The sequence below is a fragment of the Balaenoptera acutorostrata genome, chromosome 4, assembly GCF_949987535.1.
Source record: "Balaenoptera acutorostrata chromosome 4, mBalAcu1.1, whole genome shotgun sequence".
NCBI classification, from domain to species: domain Eukaryota; kingdom Metazoa; phylum Chordata; class Mammalia; order Artiodactyla; family Balaenopteridae; genus Balaenoptera; species Balaenoptera acutorostrata.
The window spans coordinates 96,758,162-96,779,509 of record NC_080067.1 but is presented as its reverse complement, the minus strand read 5'-3'; the positions used below and the strand labels follow the sequence as shown (position 1 = coordinate 96,779,509).

Sequence of the window (21,348 nt, the reverse complement as noted above, 5' to 3'; positions counted from 1 at the left end):
AGTGTAAGGAGTTGTGTGCAATTTTGAGTAAACAACAAACAGTTGGCCACAGTCAGATTACTTTTTTCCCCTGCTTTGTCTCTTTTGCCTATCAGTTCATAAAATTACTACAAGAGACCTCAGATGTAATTTACGTTAACTCTTTCCCTTTACAGAAAATGAAACCAGAGAGATTAAGCCAATTGTTCAAGGTCATCGAGGTGGTATTAGAATAGGAGAACCGGTGTCTCCTAACTTCTATTATTATACCCATTGCTGCATCACACTTTCTGCTGCCTTTTTCTAAATTGCATTCTTTACCTCCGTCCTATTTAATATTATTTCTCCTGGCGACTGGGAACTAGCTTTTGTCAACTCAGCATTATTGTTTAAATAGAGAGGCATTTACTTTTTTCATTGAAGACTTTTCTCAAAACAAAAATGCTCCTTATCCCCTGGCAAATACTTTCTGCTGCACAGTAGGACACAGCTAGGCGAGCCTGGGGCCCGGGGCGCCCCAGGGCAGTGGCACTGGGGGAGGGAGGGGATGTTAACAGGTCAGAGTAGAGGTGGATTGGCAGAGCAGGGGCTGGTGGGAGGTGGGAAGCTTACATCATTTCCCTGCAACTGGGCTCTGGCGAGGCTGTAAGGCCTCACTATCCCGTGTAATAGTTTACCAGATTGACAGAGATTCGTAAAAGAAAGAAAAGGTACGGCAGGACCGATGCTCACCCTGTTCATAAATCTGTGCTATAAGCTGAAACTGTCGATAAGTAACTAGAAGCAGCCTGGACGGTCTGTGCTCGCTCCCCCCCAGCTCAGTTCCTTTCTGCTCCGCCCCATCCCTGCTCTCTGCTGCTCAGATCAGCTTCCTGCTTCTCATGAAAGCTGTTCTCCTATAAAGCTGGTCTGCTTTCACTGAAAGCATTATATTCATAAGTCTGAGTCAGGTTTTGTGGAAGTATCGTTGGTTTGGTTTTCTTTGGGGGATGAAGGGGGAGGGAAGAATTTTTTTAAAAAAGGGGCAGGCTAAAAAAGCAAAATCATCATGAATTTTGTTGTCACATCGTGCCGGTGTTATAACCAGCTCTGTAGACTGCTGCACTGAAAACATTTCTGTGAGAGGTATGTGCTTGAAAAATGGAAAGGTGACTGTTGGCTGTGGAGCAGACTGTCCGCCCAGCAGCTGCTCGGATGGTTGTAAGGTCGTAATTCTTTCTAGTGTTTTGATATGGAAAGGGCAGTCGTTACTTGGAACGTGGTACAGTTAGCCAGCTCTTGGTAAAATGTTAACTGTATGCTTGGTCCCCACATCAGGACTCCTGAAAAGCTCCTTCACCCTGAATCCATCTAGTCAAATCCACGGCGTTATTCCAGGCTCTTTTGGAGGTGGTTGTCTGTAAACAAGATGATCTTGTTTAATATCTCTCTCATTATATCTCTCTCGTTATTTAGAACCACATGACAAAGATTAATGAGAGAGACTTTGAGTAGCCTAGAAGAAGCTTCAGATTCATTTGGAGCTTTTTGCATTGACAGATGGCAAAAGTAAAAGGAAATGGTTGATGATTTACCGTAACCTAAAGTGAAAGTTTTAAAGTTTAGAGGGTGTGTTATATGTAAGTGGAAAAATCTGGAGGGGTCACTAAAATTTAGACTCATAACCCCACCCACTACAGTGGTTGCCTGACCTATAGTAAGACCAGAAGGCTCTGGATGTATCTTTTTCAAAGGAGATTAGGGAATGTGTATAAATGCCTCTATTCAGTGGTCAGAAGAGTAGGATTAAGAATAAGAATATAACCAACACTGGAGGAAATACGGAGGACTGTATATTGGTCCAGGCTATTATGTTATAAAACATTTTAGAAAATATTTAAAGTAGGAAAATATAACATTTTATCATGTACATCTGATAAGCTACTAGTGGCAGGACCATTCAAACTACAAAGGAGCTTCTGCTTGATTTTAAGAATTATTTTATCATGAAATTAACTTGAGAACTCTTGAATGTTAGCATATTTTAAATTCATTTTACAAACTTTGGAATTAAATTGTTTAAATTTAATCAACATATCAACATGCCGATACTGTTGTCCTTTTCCTCAAAGATGGTAATGCTTAAATCACTGAAAGCAGTTATTCACGAATAGAATAGGCTAGCTATTATAACTCAACCTAAATTCTTCCTTTTAAGAGACTGTGCCATTTAAACTTGATTTCTTCTCAGATATTTACAAAGAGAGCTAATCTTCGTGATCACAGAGGGTAATGTTAACAAGGTAAATCTAATGCAGGCTTCTGAGAAGGAAACCCCTCTACACTATGCCACACACAGACAGGTATCCACCCTCACTGTATTTACCTTGGTCATTCCTAAGTGTAGCTGCATGCTAGAAACCCCTGGGAAGCTTTTTTTTTTTTTAATTAATTAATTAATTTATTTTTGGCTGTGTTGGGTCTTCGTTTCTGCGCGAGGGCTTTCTCTAGTTGCGGCAAGCGGGGGCCGCTCTTCATCGCGGTGCGCGGGCCTCTCACTATCGTGGCCTCTCTTGTTGCAGAGCACAGGCTCCAGACGCGCAGGCTCAGTAGGTGTGGCTCACGGGCCTAGTTGCTCCGCGGCGTGTGGGATCTTCCCAGACCAGGGCTCGAACCCGTGTCCCCTGCATTAGCAGGCAGATTCTCAACCACTGCGCCACCAGGGAAGCCCCTGGAAAGCTTTTAATACCTACCGTTGCCCAGGCCCAATCCCAGGGATTCTGATTTAATTGGTCACAGGTGGGGCCTGGACATTGATAGATTTAAAACTGTTCCCAGGTGTTTTCTAATGTGTAGCCAGAGTTGACAACAATTGCATTACCTGAATGTCCTCAATGCTGAAGCAGCCTATTCTGTTTTGGGTACTGTTTGTATGACAACAAATCTGCTTTGCTATGTGTTCTATTAGGTCTGAACTTTGTCACCAGCAGCTCATCAGATATTCAGTATCTCTCCCCCAAGACTTAGCTTTTCCAGGAGAAATAGTCTTAGTTTTTTTCAGTCTCGAGGGCTTGTTTTCTAGGTCCTTTCCCATTCTGGTCACTTCCTGTCATGGAATTGTGCTTGTTTTGTCAGTATCACTCCTAAGTAGGGTGTCCTGGGGATGGAGCCTATCATTCTAGAAGTGTGGTGTCCAGCACAGCATGCAGAGAATACAGTAAAGCTGCAACTCTCTTGTTCTGGACATTACACTTCTGTTGTTGGTGGCTAAGCTTACGTTAACTTTTTTGGCAGTCATATCACACTGTTGACTCATGTTGAGCTCGAAGTCAGCTCAAGCTTAGTTCTTTTTCACATGAACTGTACTTAAGTCAGGCCTCTTCTACTCCATGCTTGGTGGATTTTTTTTCACTGTAGTACCAGGGTTTGCATTTATACTTGGGAAACATAAGAAAACCCAATGAATCAGTTATTCCACACAGGGAGAGTGATGTATCCAAACTGAAAGCCAGAAGTTTATTATATGCATATAGTAGCGATTTTAAAGAGTGATCTAGGCCATTCGTTTGAATCTACAGTTAAATTTAATCTTGTTAATTCAGTCCATCTTTCCAGCATTTCTTCTGATTCATTACTCAGAGCTTGCTGTTCAAAGTTAGGAACCCATTTGACTGTGCAGTCTGTCTTAATGTTTGTATTCAATACTTGGTCAAATGCCTTTCCAAAATCAAAATACATCCAGGGCATTCTCCTGAACTATTTGTGTAATATCTTTATTTTAAAAGGAAATACATTGAATTTGTCATGGCTTTCTTGTTTTTTTGTTTGTTTGTTTTTAATTAATTAATTTATTTATTTTTGGCTCTTCGTTTCTGTGCGAGGGCTTTCTCTAGTTGCGGCGAGCGGGGGCCACTCTTCATCGCGGGGCGCGGGCCTCTCACTATCGCGGCCTCTCTTGTTGCGGAGCACAGACTCCAGACGCACAGGCTCAGCAATCGTGGCTCACGGGCCTAGTCGCTCCGCGGCATGTGGGATCTTCCCAGACCAGGGCTCGAACCTGCGTCCCCCACATTAGCAGGCAGATTCTCAACCACTGCGCCACCAGGGAAGCCCTGGCTTTCTTGTTTAATGACAGAAATAGAAGAAAGTATTTTGCAGATGAGCAGGTGACTTGTCTAAGATCACACAGTTTGCTACTGTCAAGGCTAGAACCCAAATCCAGCCCTGCTCATGCTCACTCCAGTGCTCTGTGGATCAAACCGCAAGTGCTGATGCCATTTGTCTTTTAGGATAAGACTTCAAAGAAAACTGAAAGGAAATAAGGCCTCCACGGATGCTTCACTGTCTCGTTTGGGATACTTAGTATTTAATCCCATAACACATAGACCAATCAGCTCTTTATTTGTTCTTAATTTACTGTTCTGCCCAAAGCAATAAAAGAGAAATAAAATGACTAGCCAGCATTCCTAAATTAATTGTAGAGAATAGTATTCTTAGGAGTTTGGGCATCCTAGCCCCCTTGGAAAGTTATTTCACCACCCCCTGACCCCTATACATACATGCAGTGGGTCATAGTAGAGTACTATCACTTTGTTCATAATGAATCACAGCATGAGAAGTTTTTATATATTAAACGAGAGGCATATATAGCTCAACTTTTAATTTTGCAGATGAAGAAACTGAGGCCCAGACACAAAAGGCTTCCTGTAGCCATAGTGCTTAGCAGAGTACTTAGTACCTAAGCATACTTAGTACATAGTAAATACTTAGTAAATACCTGGATATTGCACAGCTTTCTTCAATATTGTTTTCTTCTCTATATAGGAATTGGATTTTACCTTTCTTTTCCCCCAGCTTTGCCCTTGGGCATTTATTTCCTTAAAAATGTTGAAATGGAACAGATTTTTCAAGAGTACCTATTACTTTAGAAAAGCTCCAGTGATATAGTAAAAGCTCAGATAACCAGGTTTATATTTCCTGGTTTTTGACTTACAAGAAAATAAGCTCCTTTCCTCCCCTCTGAAATATTGATTTTAAACAATTCATTTTTTTTTTTTTTTTTTAATAAAAAGACGAGCTCCCAAAGAATGAATAGCCTAGGGCCAGTCTGTATACATTTAGCCTAAATGTGCACATCTTCGTTAGGGTCCAATGAAAACTGATGCTCACAAGGCTGACCCTAATGTATGATAAGACTTGCTAGTCAGTCACTGGTGACTTAATTATATTCACTATACGGTACTTACTAAAGCAAGGAAGTATTCCTTAATACATTTTAGAAAGTTTTTCAATAGCAGTAGTTGAAATAAAAAGGCCTTATAAGTAAATTTAGTCAGTCAAACCCAGCTACTCCTCCAGCTTTTTGGTTAATACAGGTTTGAGTGTATGTCCTCCTTCACAGTTTGGGAACAGCCCAGTTTTATTAACCTGAGGCTGGCAAAATATGAACACTAATACCCGTGAAGCTGCACTTTTAGAGTGTTCCTTGCTTCTTTTGCAAAACCCAGTAGTCCCAAGTTCTATTTCCTATTTTGTAAGCATATTTTACATCAATTAATAGTGGTTGTATTTTTACATGGCTCTTCTTATCTTATATTCTGAAATCCATTCTCATGACCCATTCATTTTTATGCTTCATAATGATGCTTTTAACTAGATGTTTTTAATAGGAAATGAAGATATAAATGTATACAGAACTATGAACCATGTGTACATGAACTATACAGAAGCACAGCTGAAAACTGTAATATGACAAATAGATGAAGGTATGATGACTAGTGGAATTAGTTAATTCTAGAGTAGTACTCAGTACAGAGTGTCCATATGTAATTTTAAATCAACATGGGATATTGGAAAATAAACATGAAATTGGGAAATACACATTCAATACTTCTTGTAGAATTTTAAAATGTAAAGCTCTGAAGCCCTAACCTCTCGAAGGTACTATTCAGAAAGTGCGTATAGACACATTTTCTAAAGCTTCAAACAGATTTCTTTTTACGTGGCGCATCCCAACAGTCGTTTTCCTATGTTTTTTTTCTGGTGTTATTGTTTTTATCATTAAGAAACTAAGTCGAACTTATCAAACTTTAGAAAGAATACTTTAGAAAGAAACCTAAATTTTAGGTTCAATTTTTAGTATTTATTTACAAAGCACGTGTTGCTTTTTTTTTTTAATTTTATTTATTTATTTATTTATTTATTATTTATGGCTGCGTTGGGTCTTCGTTTCTGTGCGCGGGCTTTCTCCAGTTGCGGCGAGCGGGGGCCACTCTTCATCGCGGTGCGCGGGCCTCTCACTATCGCGACCTCTCTCGTTGCGGAGCACAGGCTCCAGACGCGCAGGCTCAGTAATTGTGGCTCACGGACCTAGCTGCTCTGCGGCATGTGGGATCTTCCCAGACCAGGGCTCGAACCCATGTCCCCTGCATTGGCAGGCAGACTCTCAACCACTGCGCCGCCAGGGAAGCCCCAGCACGTGTTGCTTTTTACACAGTAAACTTAACACCTCTAACAAAGTGTGTGTGTGTGTGTGTGTGTGTGTGTGTGTGTATGAAGTTGCCCTTAAAGCCCGTAAAATGGCAAAGAAAAATTGCAAGAAAATAGTGCACTGGTTGCTAAATTATTCGTAATGAGTAAGTCTGTCTTAGTCTGTTCAGGTTGCTATAACAAACTACCACAGACTGAGTGGCTTATAAACAAAAAAACATTTATTTCTCATAGTCCTGGAGGTTGGAAGCCTGAGATCAGGGTGTCAGCCTGGCCAGGTGAAGGCCCTCTTCTGGATCCCAGACTTCTTGTATCCTCACATGACAGAATGGCCAATTAAAGGGCAGTCATCCCGTTCATGCAGACTCCATCCTCATGACCTAAGCACCTTACAAACGCCCCACCTCCTAATACTATCACGTTGGGTATTAGGATTTCAACACATGTATTTGCGGGGGCGGGACACAAGCATTTAGACCAGAGCATTCTGCTGCTGGCCCCCCAGAATTCATGAACTTGTTACATGCAGAAGGCACTCACACCATCCCAGTAGCCCCAGCATCTTAACTGGTTCCAGGATTGACTCAAAAGTCTCATCTAAATATCATCTGTATCAGGTATGGGTAAGACTCAAGGGATGGTTCATCCTGAGACAAATTCCCCTTTAGCTGTGAACCTGTGAAATCAAGCAAATCATGTGCTTCCAGATTGTAATGGTAGTACAGGCATAACGTTAAACACTCCCATTCTAAGAAGGAGAAATAGGAAACAAGGGGGTGATAGTTCCTAAGCAAGTCAGAACCCAACAGGGCAAACAGCATCAAATCTTAAGGCTCAAGAATAATCTTCTTTAACGTGATGCTCTGCCTGCCAGGCCCACTGGGGCAGGAGCCCCACTTTCTGGACACACTAGAGCGTCCCTGCCCCCAGGGCTTTGCTGGTGCAGTCCCGCAGCCTCTCTCCCGGGCGGGAATGGTACACCTGCGGCTCTGCTGGTTTGGAGTTGCAGGGACCTGCAGCCCCACCCTCACAGCTCTGCTGGGCACTGCCCTAGTGGAGGTCTCTGTGGTGGCCTTGCCCTTGCTGTGGTGCCTTCTGCTTGGGTCTTGTGCCTCTAGCTCCAAGTGGTTCCTTCCCTTGAAATCTAGATGAAGATAACCACTTCCCCGCAGCTCTGCCGGGGAGGGGTCTGGCTCCCATGGCTTTGGGTGGGAGTCTTCTGGCCTGTTGAAACCCAGGTTATGCCCTCCCCACTTTTGAAACTGAGCCGGAAGCCCTGATGATCTCTGAATTACCTTGTGCTGAATATCACACGTTTGAAGCAGAATAGCTCTATGGTTCCCTTCTATGAATTTCAAGAAGTCTGACAGCCAACCTTCATTTGTTCAGGTCTCCTTCCCCTCGGGTTCAAATTGCAGTTTTCTTGCTGGGGTGGCTGATTAAATCCCTGGTTCATACGTATACTCATCTTCTCATCGAAAGATCTTTTGGCCACACCCTTAGTGGTCTCTCCCAAACATGCTTGCTTATTTTTTGTAATATGGATAAGCTTAGAGTTTCCCAAATTTTAAATTTCTGCTTCCCTTTTGATTACAAATTCTGTCTTTAAGGCATCTCTTTCTTCTTCACGTTTTACTATAACATTCGAGGGAAGCCACATGGGACCTTCAACACTTTGCTTAGAAAAAGGTTCAGCCAAATAGCCAGTTTTGTTGGATATTTCTATCTTGCACAAGATAGAACCACAAGTTCTATTTTCCACAAAATACTAGGACATGAGCGCAGATATAGGCGCGTTCTTTGCTGCTTTTTAACAAGGATTGCCTTTCCTTCAGTTTCCAATAACATGTTCCTCATTTCCATCGGAGACCTCATCAGAATGGCCTTCACTGTCCATCTTTCCACCAACATTCTGTCAAGGCCACTTAGGTGTTCTTTAGGAAGACTGAGGCTTTCTCTGCAGCTCTTCTTCTTTTGAGCCCTCACTAGAATAGCTTTTAATGGTCTGTTCGCTGTAATGTAGGCTTTTTCTAGCATGCACTTCAAAACTCTTCCAGCCTCTACCCATTACTCTCATGTTCCAAAGCCACTTCACATTTTTAGGTATTTGTTATAGCAGCACCACACTTTGAGTACCAATTTTGTCTTAGTCAATTCAAGGTGCTATGACAAAGTATCACAGACTGGGTGGCTTGTAAACAACAAACATTTATTTCTCACAGTTCTGCAGGCTAGAAATCTGAGATCACGGTCGCAGATTTGACTATGAATGACAAAGCTTCTTACTAGGAGAATTATTATTATTGTATTATTATTATTATTGTATTTCATATTTAGAAAATACCAAAGAAAATGGATGTTAAGTGTCTTTATCAAGTAGGTCTAAATTAACCTAAATAAATCACCAAAGCAAATATGTATGACTTGTGAATTGAAACATATTATTTATACCTTAGATACTATCTTTGCATGAATCTTAGAATTATTTGATTCTTTTTATTAAAACACTTTAATTAGATTTATTTGAAGTTGTACAGTACTGTATAGGTATCTCTTTCATTATTCAATAAGGGACCTATCCTCATCTGAGGGTTCAGGAAAACCTGTCTTGGAGGAAGTGATAGATAAGATCTGATGAGTAGAAAATTAGGTAGATTGGGCTGTGAGTGGTGGGAGGGAATGCAGAGGCCCTGAGGTGAGAAAGAGCAGGATGTCTAGGAGAAACTAGAAGAATAGTATGACTGGATTTTAGAAAAGAGCGAGAAGGGTGGAATCATTGAGGTGGAAACCAGAATATGTGGTACCTTGTGTGCTTTGATGAGATTACTGCAAGCACAGTGGATAACATTGAAAGATTTTCGGCTAGAGAGTGAGGGGTTTGTATTTACGTTTTTTGTAAAGATCAGTTTGGTTGCTACAGGAGGGATGTTTTTGAGGGAGGCACAAATGGGGATGAAGAAGTCAGTCAAGAGATTGTTATAGTCATAGCTTAGACCAGGAGGTGGCAGTGAAGATGAGAAGAAATGGACTGATTTACCGTGTATTTAGAAACTTGAATTAACGGTGTTTTATGGTTGACTAGATGTGTGAGAGTGAGACAGAGGAAACCACACATTAACAGTAACATCTGATGCATTGATGATATAGTGACAACTACCGAAACAGGGACAGCCCCAAGAGAAGCAGATCTGTTGGCTGGACTTCTGAAGAGAGGAATGGCATAAGGTAATTGAAGCCTCCAGAATTAATGATTGTTAGCTAAGGAGGAATGTAGAGTGAGAGTAAATTTGACTTGGTAATCCTAGTCCAAGGCCTTGCAAGGAGACTCTTACCCCAAGGAATGAGAACATGAAGAAGTACACACTTCTCACCTGCTTTTTGTTTGCTGTTGTTGTTGTGGAATCAGTATTGCTTTATAATTTTTTAACTAAACTTTTAATTTCAAGATAATTGTCAATTCATGTGCAGTTATCAAAAATTATATGGAGAGGGCTTCCCTGGTGGCGCAGTGGTTGGGAATCTGCCTGCCAATGCAGGGGACACGGGTTCGTGCCCTGGTCTGGGAAGATCCCACATGCCGCGGAGCAACTAGGCCCGTGAGCCACAACTACTGAGCCTGCGCGTCTGGAGCCTGTGCTCCACACAAGAGAGGCCGCGATAGTGAGAGGCCCGCGCACCGCAATGAAGAGTGGCCCCCGCTTGCCACAACTAGAGAAAGCCCTCACACAGAAACGAAGACCCAACACAGCCATAAATAAATAAATAAATAAATAAATAATTAAAAAAAAAATTATATGGAGAGATCCCATGTACCTTTTATTCATGTTCCCCCCAGTGATAACTTTTTGCAAAACTATGGTAAAATATCACAGCCAGAGTATCAGCATATATACAGACAATATGTAGAACGTTTCCATCACCTCGAGGATCCCTCATGTTGCCCTTTTTATTGTCACATCCACTTCCCTCTTGCCCTCTCCCGCTTTATAATTGCTTGCAACCGCTAATCTGTTTCCCATTTCTGTAATTTTGTCACTTTAGGAATGTTATAGAAATAAGGTTGTATGGGACGTAGTCTTTTGAGATTGACTTTTTTTCATTCAGCATAATTCTCTGGAGATTCATGCAAGTTGTGTGTATCAATACAGTTGACTCTTAATATAGGTTTGAACTGTGCAGGTCCACTGAAACATGGATATTTTTCAGTAAATATGTTAACACAGTACTACACGATCTGTGGTTGGTTGAAACCACGGAGGGTCGACAGTAAAGTCACACACAATTTTTGATTGTGTGGTGGGGAGAGGGGGTTGGCACCCCTAACCCCTGTGTTGTTTAAGGGTCAACTGTATACTCTGTGGTAAAATGTCTTTTCATGAATTTTGTTCATTTTCTAATTGGATTATTTGTTTTTTTTACTGTTGTGTTTTGAGAGTTCTTTATTCTAGATAATAGTTGTCAGATATGTGGTTGGCATGTATTTTTTCCCAATCTATATCTTACCTTTATGTCTTCTTTATAGGGTTTTTGGCAGTGCAAAAGTTTTGAATTTTGCTGGAGTTCAGTTTATCTTTTTTTCCCTTTATGGATTGTGTTTTTGGTGTCAAGTCCAAGTCCAAGAACTCTTTGCCTAGCTCTACATTCTGAAGACTTTTTTTTTTTTCTCTTTATAGTTTTGTGTTTGACATTTAAGTTCATGATTCATTGTGAGTTAATGTTTGTATAAGATGTGTTTCTTAGGTTTAGGTCCTTTGGATGGACCTATGGATGTCCAGTTGCTCCAGCACCATTGGTTTGAAAAGCTAACCTTCCTCTATTGAGTTGCTTTTGTGCCTTGGTCAAAAATAAGATAGGCATATTTATATGGGTCTATTTCTGGTTCTCTATTCTGTTTCATTGATCTATTGTGTCTGCTCCTCCAGCAATATCATGCATTCTTAATTATTACTGTAGCTATATATTAGGTCTTGAAATCAGATAGACTGATTTCATTCTTCTTTTTCAAAATTGTTTTAGCTATTCTAGTTGCTTGCCTTTCTATATAAAGTCTAGACTAATCTTGTCTGTCTCTACTGCATCTTCAAAAATCTTGCTGGGAAATTTTTTTAAAGGAATTGTGTTAAATCTGTATATCAGTTTGCGGAGAATTTACATTTTTATTATGTTTAGTCTTCCATTTCTTGAACACAGTGTATCTCTTCATTTATTTAGATCTTTGCTTTTTTTTCATCAGCATTTTGTACTTTTCAGCATCCATGTGTTGGACATGTTTTTATTAGATTTACAATTAATTACTTCATTTAAAAAACTACTGTAAATGGTATTACATTTTTATTTTTATTTAGTTTTTTGGCCTTGCCGTGCAGCATGTGGGATCTTAGTTCCCCAGCCAGGGATAGAACCCGTGCCTGCTGTGTTAGTAGCACAGAGTCTTAACCACTGGACCGCCAGGGAAGTCCAATGGTATTTATTGTATTTTTAATTTTGGTGTCTACATGTTTACTTCTAGTATATAAAAACGTTAATTTTGATGGCCATATGTTCATGGCTCATAAATAAAAATATAATTGATTTTTGTATGTTTAATTTATGACCTTTTAAGTTCACATACTCATTTTAGAAATTGTTTTTATAGATTCCTTGGAATTTTCCATATAGACAATCATGTCATCTGCAAATAGGAATGGTTTTATTTCTTCTTTTCAGGATTATATGCCTTTTATTCCTTTCCTTGATTAACTGTGCCGGCAGAACTACCAGCACTATATATAATAAGAGTAATGAGAGTGGATATTTTTGCAGTGTTCCTGATCTTAGGAAAAAGGCATTCAATATTTTAGTGTTATAATGTTAGCTATACGTTATTTTTAGATGCTCTTCATCAAATTGAAGAAATTTTCCTCAATTCCTCTTACTGAAAATTTTTATCATGAATGGATGTTGAATTTTGTTGAGTACTTTTTCTGAATCAATTGATATGATCATATGATATTCTCTTTTTACCAGTTAATGTGGTGGATTGTATTAATTGATTTTTGAATATTGAACTATCCTTGCATTCCTGAAATAAGTCTCTGGTTATGCTATATAATTCTTTTTATGTATTGTTGAATTCTATTTGCTAATATTTTGTTAAGGATTCTTGCATCAGTGCTAATGAGGGATATTGTTGTAGAGTTTTCCTTTTTGGTACTATCTTTGTCTGGTTTTGGTATCAAGGTAATACCAAAATCATTTTTCTATTTTTAATTTCATTGATTTCTTCTCTTTATTATTTCCTTAATTTCTACTTGTTTGGGTTTATTTGGATCTTTTTCAAGGTTCTTGAGGTGGGAGTTTAAATTACTGATTTGGAAGATTTTCTTTTCCAAGAGAAAGCATTGAGTGCTACAGACTCCGCTCTCAGCACTGCTTTTGCTAGTTTCCACAAATTTTGTTAGGCTGTATTTTCATTTTCCTTCAGTTCAATGTGTTTTTAAAAAATTTCCCTTGAAACTTTTGATTCATGGATTATGTATAAGTATATTGTTAGTTTTCAAGCGTTAAGGAGTTTTCCTGTTATCTTTCTGTTAATGACTTCTAATTTGATTCTATTGTGATCAGAGAACACACTCCTAGGATTTTAATTTCTTTAAATTTGTTGATGAACTTGTTTTATAGCCTAGCATATAGTCTTTCTTGGTATGCATTCCTTGGGCACTTGAAAAAGAATGTGTATTCTGCTGTTGTTGGGTTAAGTGTTCTATAAATGTTGATTAGATCCTGTAGTTTGATGATGTTGTTGAGATCTTGTATATTCTTTCTGATTTTCTCTCTAGTCATTCAGTCAGTTCCTGAGAGAGGTTTGTTGACGTCTCACACTCTCATATCAGTTCGATAGGTTTTTATTTTACATATTTTATAGATCTGTTATTAGTACGTACATATTATAGGATTGCTCTATCTTCTTGGTGGTATGGCCCTTTTATCATGAGACCCTTAATGTCCCTCTCCCTGTGTCTGCTGATTTTCTTTGAAGTCTACTTTTCTGATTAATATAGCATTCTTGCTTTATTTTGATTAATGTTTGCAGGATATGCCATTTACATTCTTTTACTTTGACCTACCTATGTTACTATATTTGAAGTGAGTTTTTTGTAGCATATAGTTAGATCATGTTTTTTAACCCACTGCCAATCTGGCTTTTTAGTACATTTACTTCCACTTTCTTTATGTCCCTTTACTTCCTGAATTTATAATACAGTGTCTTAAATACTTTACATACATTTAGAACTGTATTAGACACTGTTACAATTTGTTAAAACCATCAAAAATAATTTAGAAAAGTCAAGAGAAGAAGGAAAGCATATTGTATTTACCCATATTTTTGCTTATGTTCTTTTTTCTTCCTTATATTCTGAGGTTCCTTCTTTTGTTTTTTCCTTTTTGTTTATTAAATTTCTTTAGCTGCTCTTTTTGGTTAGGTCTGTTGGTGAAAATTCTCTTGAGTTTTCCTTCATCGAATAATGTCTTTATTTTCATTTCCTTCCTGAGGGGTATTTTCACTGGGTATAGGATTCTCGGTTGACAGTTCTGTTCTCTAAGCACTTGAAAAATTGCCACTGCCTTCTCATCTCCATGGTTTCTAGTTTGATTATGATGTGTCTTGGTATACGTTGCTTGCCAGATTTGGAAAGTTTTCAACCATTATTTGTTTGAGCACTTTCTCAGCCTTGCCCTTTTTTGTCCTTCCTTCCTGGATTGCAATAACATGGATTTTAAACTTTTGTTATTGTTTCATAGATCCCTGAGGCTCTGTTTAGAATTTTTAGAAATTTTTCTTTCTTTTGTTCCAGTTGCATAATATCTATTGTTTTCTTTTCTAATTCACTGATCCTTTCCTCTGTCCCCTCCACTCTGCCTTTGTGCCCACTCTTTAAGTTTTAAATTTTGGTTATTGTGATTCTCAGTTCCAAAATTTTCATTTGGTTCTTTTTTATATCTTCTATTTATTTGCTGAGACATATTATGTTTTCATTTGTTTCAGGTATGTTTGCAGCTGCTCATTGAAACATTTTTTTAATAATGGCTGCTTCAAAATCTTTGTCAGATAATTTTAACATCTCATCTTTCATTTATCATCTGTTAATTGGTTATGTTTTTTTTTTTTTCATTCAAGTTGAGACAGTCTTGTTTTTGGTATGTGAAGTGACTTTCAATTGAAACCTGGATATTTTGGGCATTATCTTGTGAATCTTTGGATCTTACATAAGCCTCTTGTTTTAGCTGACTTCCTCTGACACTGCTGCAGCAGGGGGAGGAATGGCACCATCTTATTACTGCCAGGTTGGAAGAGAAATCTAGTTTTCCCCACTTGGCCTCCGTTGACATCCAAGGTAGAGAGGGACTCCTTGGTACTTCTGGGCAGAGGTGGGAGGTCCCATTCGTCACTAGGCCTCTGAGGATACCACTGCCGCTGGAAGGGTCAGGAGTGTCTCATTACTGCTTTACACATGGCCTCCACTGACACCAAGGGTCAGGGTCAGTGGTGGCCTCTTTACTGCTGGACAGTGGTCAAAATCCTGATGTGTCTTCACTAGGCCTCTTCTGATACCACCCAAGTGGGGAAAGAGAGGGAAACATTATTACTGCTAGGTGGGAGGTGAAAGTTTATGTCTGCACATGATCTCCATTGACTCTCTATGTGGAGGGGGAGAGGGAGGACTTGGACTTGTTACTGTCTGATAGGATGAAAATCCCACCTCCTATGACACTACTCCATTGTGGGTGTTGGGGACCATAGTTTTTTCTGTCATGTTTGTCTCAGGTAGTACAGTTATTGTCTAAAAATTTTCTGTCTTGCTAGGCTTTCCTGGTCCTTTGGCTGCAGAGAGCTGACCTTTGTTGGGACTTTTTGGTCTGCACCTCATTGGCATTTCTGGGTTGCTGGCGTCTTCAGTTCCAAGTCTAGGACATACAGGGTGAAAAGAAGAGCCAGGGATCTCAAAACTGTGTTGCTCCTTGGGTTGTGAAGTCCCTAGCTAGCTTGCCATTTTTTCCTCCTTTCAGAGTCTTCTTATGATTGTTTGATATGTAGTGTCTAGTGTTTTTAGTTGTATTTAGTGAGAGCATTAGGGATAAGTATGTTTGTACCATCTTTCTGGAAGTAAAATTTCCTCACCTGTTTCTTAATGTGGTAGAAAAGATGAAAACACTGCAAAGATGGTATTATGGAGAACATAGCTTGGAATTTCCAGGTGGAATTATTAACATTGGAATGGGTCTTCCAAAGACAGAGAGATTCTTACCTCAGGTAATTTGGATATCCTTCAGTTTGAAGGCCTGAGTTGATGCCTGGTAACTGACAGTGACACAGTGTTTTTGATTTTCGTTCCATGTGCTATTTTGGTCTTGGTTTTGTGTATACAATAGAACAGGAAGCATATTGGGTAAGATTACACCTTCTAAGTCATTTTCAGTTCTGATGCTGTTTAGTTGATTCCACTGGGTTTTAGTGCAATGGGCCAAATGTCCTTTCAATCAGTAAATTGATACTACTCATCTCTTACAAATGCTTTTATTCATAAATACTCCAGCAATTTATTATTTTTTTTAAACTTTGGGCTTAAAACTTTTTGTTTATTAAACTTTTAAGATTAACTGGCAATAAAATTGGCTTTTGGTGTGTATAACTCTATTTATTTAAAACATGAATAGATTTTATGTACAGTTCAATGTTCACATTTATAAAGTTCCACTCCTCCCCCTCCAACTTTTCTTATGTTATTTGTAGTCATACCCTTCTCCCAACCCCAACTCCTGCCAACACTGTTTTTTTCTTCATTACAATAGTTTTGTCTTTTGGAGCATGTGATATAAATTGAATCTTTTGAGACTGGCTTTTTTCACTTACTGTAGTACCTGAGGTTCACCCAAGTTGTTGCATCAATAGCCCATTCTTTTTTTCTGCTGAGTGGTATTCAGCAGAAGTAAATTGAATATATAAATTGTGATATAAATTGAATATGATATAAATTGAATCTTTTGAGACTGGCTTTTTTCACTTACTGTAGTACCTGAGGTTCACCCAAGTTGTTGCATCAATAGCCCATTCTTTTTTTCTGCTGAGTGGTATTCCATTATATATGTATTAGAGTTTATCTATTTACCCATCAGGTTGTTTCCAATTTATGGCAATCATGAATAAAGCCACTATAAGCATTCATGTAGAGATTTTTGTGTGAACACATGCATTGATTTCTCCTGGGTTAATACCTAAGAGTAAGTAGGATTGCATGCTTATGTCGTAAGCACATATTTATATGAGGAATATCCAAACTTTTCCAGGGCACTGTACCACCTTTAAGTCCTTTCTTTTTTGTTTTGTCATCTTCAAGAGTGTTTGCCTTCACTTGTTGGAGCATTTTAAAAATCTTTGTCAAATAATTTTGACATCTGTATTGTTTCAGAATTGGGGTCTGTTGATTATCTTTTCCTATGCAAGTTGAGATTTTTCTTATTTCTTCATATGCTGACTAACTTTGGGTTTTATCCTGGACATTTTGATTGTTATGAGACTCCAGGTTTTTTATAAAGTCTATGGAAAATTGTGATATTTTAGTTTTAGTAGGAAATTGATTCAGTTAAGTTCAGGATTCAAGTTCAAGCTGGATATCTGTGAATTGTTTTCTAGGTCAGTTCTGTTTTTAAAGCCTTTTCAGTGTTATTTGGATTTGTCTCCTTATTTGCCACCCAGTGGCCAATCTGAGAATTGAGCTGTGCTCTATCCAGTAGTTCAGTTCTCAATATCCCTGTGTACTGCTTAGGATCAGATCCATGCATGTGTAGCTTGGGATGAGACCAAGAGTTAATGAAGAACTCCTCTTTACCATCTCCCACTTCCATTTTTTTTTTAAGTCTTTATTGAATTTGCTACAATATTGCTTCTGTTTTATGTTTTGGTTTTTTGGCCCTGAGGCATGTGGGGTCTTAGCTCCCTGACCAGGGATTGAACCCGCACCCCCGGCATTGGAAGGCGAAGTCTTAACCACTGGACTGCCAGGGAAGTTCCCCACTTTTCATTTTGATTCTCTGGTTGGAAAGCTGGGGCTTTAGTTACCATGGTCTGCTGTGCACGTCCCATGATTGTACCCGTGTCTGGGAGTAAGTGGTGGGAGGATAAAGAGGTGGGTTTGCCCCACCCTCTTGGAACCAATGTTCCTCCAATCAGAGATGAAGGTTCCCCTTACTCAGATTTTTTGTTCCTGTTGGTTCTTGTTTTTGCTTCCTCTCTCTGCTACCATATAAATGCTAGAAGTCCAGCACATGAGAGAATGGAGAAGATGGTACTTCAGAATTTGTTGTTCTTCCATTATTTTCCTGCTGCTTAAATAGCTGTGGCATATATTCTGTCCAGGTTTTATAGCTACATTTAGTGGGACAGACAAGGTGGAGTATATTTACTCCCTCTTACCCAGACTGGAACCCATTGGGCTTGCTTTAGTGTTGAAATAATTAATGGAAAGAGCAGAGGTAGGTCCAGGTTTTGTTGGTGTCTGAGGGTCATACAATTTGGAGGCCCTCTTTAAGAAAAGGAAGACAAGTTATGAATATGAAATTAGGCACATTGCTCTTGGGTTGGGCTGCGAAAGTGAAGGACTCTGAAGCTTAAGCTTCATTGGCATTAATAAAAAATCTGCCTTTGGGGAAAAGATAAAACACAAATAAATATTGATTATGGGTCAGCATTATACAGGGTGTTTTTTATTCATGTTTTTATTTAATATTCATAAAAATAAAAATGCAACCCATTTATCCCCATTATGCACATGAGAAAAACGGATTTAGAATGGTTAAATCATACAGATATAAGGGGCTTAATAACTCTAATTCCAAAGCACATGGTCTTTCTCCTACCCGTAGTACTTAGTGAAATAAATATAGATTAGGAGAACCAGTATAGGCTCATGGTTAAGAGCATAGGATCAGAAGCCAGACTGCTGCCGGGGTTCAGTCGTGGCTCTGCCATTGATTATGTGTGTTTTTGAGCAAGTTCCTTAACCTTTCCTTACCTCTATATGTCTGTAAAATGGGGATAATAGTACCTACCTCCTAGGTTGATGTGAGGATTAAATGGTTAATATTTAATAGCATTTAGAATAGCTTCTGACATATAATAAGTGCTTTTTATCCACCATTTACAACTGTGCATTTAGATAAATTAAGTCAAATTGTATGTGCTGTGTTAGCAGCCTTAGTTCTTGAGCTACAGAGGCAAATTATAAGAAAAGGGGATTTTTGCTTATACATAAGCCATATTACATATTCGGAATACAAGCTGAGACATAATCATTAGTAAAATAGGCTACATATTATATAATCAATACTTTTATTTTCTGTGAAGAATTTAAAAACATTTTTTTAAGTTTAGGGATGCTAATCTATTTAACAAGCAAAGCTAGAAGAAATGTTCTATATGGGTGATTTGAAAATCCAGACTATTACAAGTTAAATGTTTTGGAGAAAATGGCCAAATAATAACACAGAGGTAGAAAAGCTCTACAGAAAGAAAAATATCCCTCTTCCTAGATATATTTAAAGTTTTAAACACTCCCAGGCTCTTCTGTAAAATGGAGACAGTAGAAGCATCAGTCTGTATTAGTTACCTATTGAAGTGTAACAGATTGACATGAAACTTAAAACATTTATTATCTCACAGCTTCTGTGGGTCAGGAATTTAGGAGTGGCTTAGCTGGGTGACTCTGGGCAGGGTTCCTGTGACGCCTTGCCTGGGGTGGTGGATTACTTGAAGATGGTTCGCTCACAGGCCTGGCTAGATTGTGCCTGGTTGGCAGGAGGGTTCATGAGCTTCCCAGTCACATGGACCTTTTCTTAGGACTTACAGAGTGTCCTCATGATTTTGCATCCCCCAGAGCAAGGAGTTGAAAAGCCATTAAGGCAGAAGTCACAGTGTCTTCTGTGTGACCCAGCCTCAGAATTCTCTTTGATATCTGCAGTACCCTGTTGGTTACACAGGTGTTCCCTGTTCAGTGTGGACAGGGACTTCTAGGCGGCGGGGGGGGGGGGGGCATCTTGGAGACTGGCCGAGACTTTATCTTATAGGGTTATTTTACCTATTAAATGAGATTATCCCAGTGAAGCTTCTGGAAGCTAGTAGGTGCCCCATGCAATACCTGTTTGATTAGTGTGTTTTTCATTGCCGGTCTCGATCAATAGAAATCAGTTTCTAGATGTTTCCCAAATGCAGACAAAGCTTTATGCGTCTTTATGGAAGAGAGAATTCTGATGAGGAAAGTCTTCAAACTGTTCTTGTAATTGTTAATTTGTTTAGAAGCTAGGGTGATTAGAGTTTGGGGCAAGAATATTGATAAATGCTATAAGCAAGAATTTTGACTCACAGTGAACTCACTTAATTTTATTACCACCTAGCACGTGATCATGGAGGAAGAATAGTGTATTTTAAATCTGATGCATGCATTTTTGTATGTGATTAAATAGTATTTAAGTTCTACTTTCTCTAAGGTTAAACAGGTTCAAAATATTTTTTTCTTTTCTACGTACACTATATCTTACCGTTGATGATGATATAAGTATGGCTTTTTTTGAGGAAGACATTTCCTAAATCGTTTAGAAAATGATAAATAACAGAATGTACAATGGTTATTTCTGTTTGTTGTGAAAAAGAAAGCATGACGAGAACTCTCTTATTTAATGGTTTTCTTTCAATGGTAACATAAATATTTGGCCACTGGAGGGCTCCATATTTTAAAAAATTATATTAAAGGATAAAAATGCTCACTGCAACAATTTTAAACAGTACAGAAAGATTTAAAGGGCTCCTTATTTTTTAGTAAAGATATTGAATTAAATACTTGCTGGTTATAAATGAAAATTGTGTGCGTGTGCAAGTGTATTTAATAGGTGTTTGCTTCCTCCTTTTTCTTATATTGGAATGAAAATAAAACATAGAATTTCTTCATAAATTAGTCACTTGAAAGCCCCTCAGTAAACAAAGAGGTTGAGATAGATTAAATAATTTTTTCTCATCTTTGTCTCCTATATGTACTATTTTTATATGAGGAAACGTCGTATTTTAGGGTTCATTGAGATTATTTCCATTTAGTTTAACGAACTTTCAGTTATGTCAGTGAATGCTGTGACATAATTAATAAAATTCACAGAACATTAGGAGACATTTTGAAAATTGAACCAAAAACAAAAGTAGATGTGGCATCAAATAATTGGCAATCACCGATTTTTAGAGTCTTTATATTTGATGTTAGCATTTCTTTGATCCAGATGTGTAGTTTACATTGTTATGCACTGAAACCTGAGCTTCAGGGTTTATTTTCAAGTATTAAAGTAAAATGAGAACTTAAAAAACTGAGAAATTAGAAACTCTTATAACAGGTATCCGTACCTGAAGGTAGAATCTTTTTGTCTGGAAAAATTCTAGATAGGAAACTACCATGTTCCTCAAAAACAGCATTTTTACTTCCTTGATCTCTCCAACTTGAAAGAAGTGTTTTGATTTATTTACAATTGTGAAATGTTTCCTTTTTTTTTTTTGAAATGTTTCCTTTTTAAATGTTTGATCTGAATTTGGGGAAGCCTGCAATTTCTAGGGTAGTTAAGCATTTTTTTCTCCTGATAAGATGTGGGTCTCTTTGTGCTGAGCTTGCAGAGCTGAGGCTGTGTGTTTTGGGTGATGTGAGTAGCTAAGCTCCCCAGTTATTCAGTAGCTTTGTCCCTTAGCACCTCCTCTTCATAAAGGAAGCTGTAATGCTAATTAATTGCTAATGAGGGGGAAACAAACCAAAACCAAAATGAAACAAAGTAAAAAACAAACAACTTCTAAACCTGTTCATTTGAAAACTATCCAGGGTCTATGAATATATAAAT

At 38.5% G+C, this 21,348-nt stretch overlaps 1 protein-coding gene across 6 annotated transcripts in view; it reads left to right on the top strand.

The window, feature by feature from the left end:
* The window catches only part of BBX (BBX high mobility group box domain containing), a 284,858-nt gene that overhangs the window by 77,676 nt on the left and 185,834 nt on the right, over positions 1–21,348 (top strand). Inside the window, exon 1 of one of the 6 annotated variants that reach the window (XM_057545010.1) lies at positions 1,083–1,104. The exons of 4 other annotated variants lie outside the window; for them this stretch is intronic. The gene's annotated coding sequence lies outside the window, so the exon portion shown is untranslated. Of the gene's footprint in view, positions 1–1,082; positions 1,105–9,652; positions 9,673–21,348 lie in introns of those variants that run through there. One more of the 6 variants, XM_057545009.1, reaches the window with a different exon arrangement.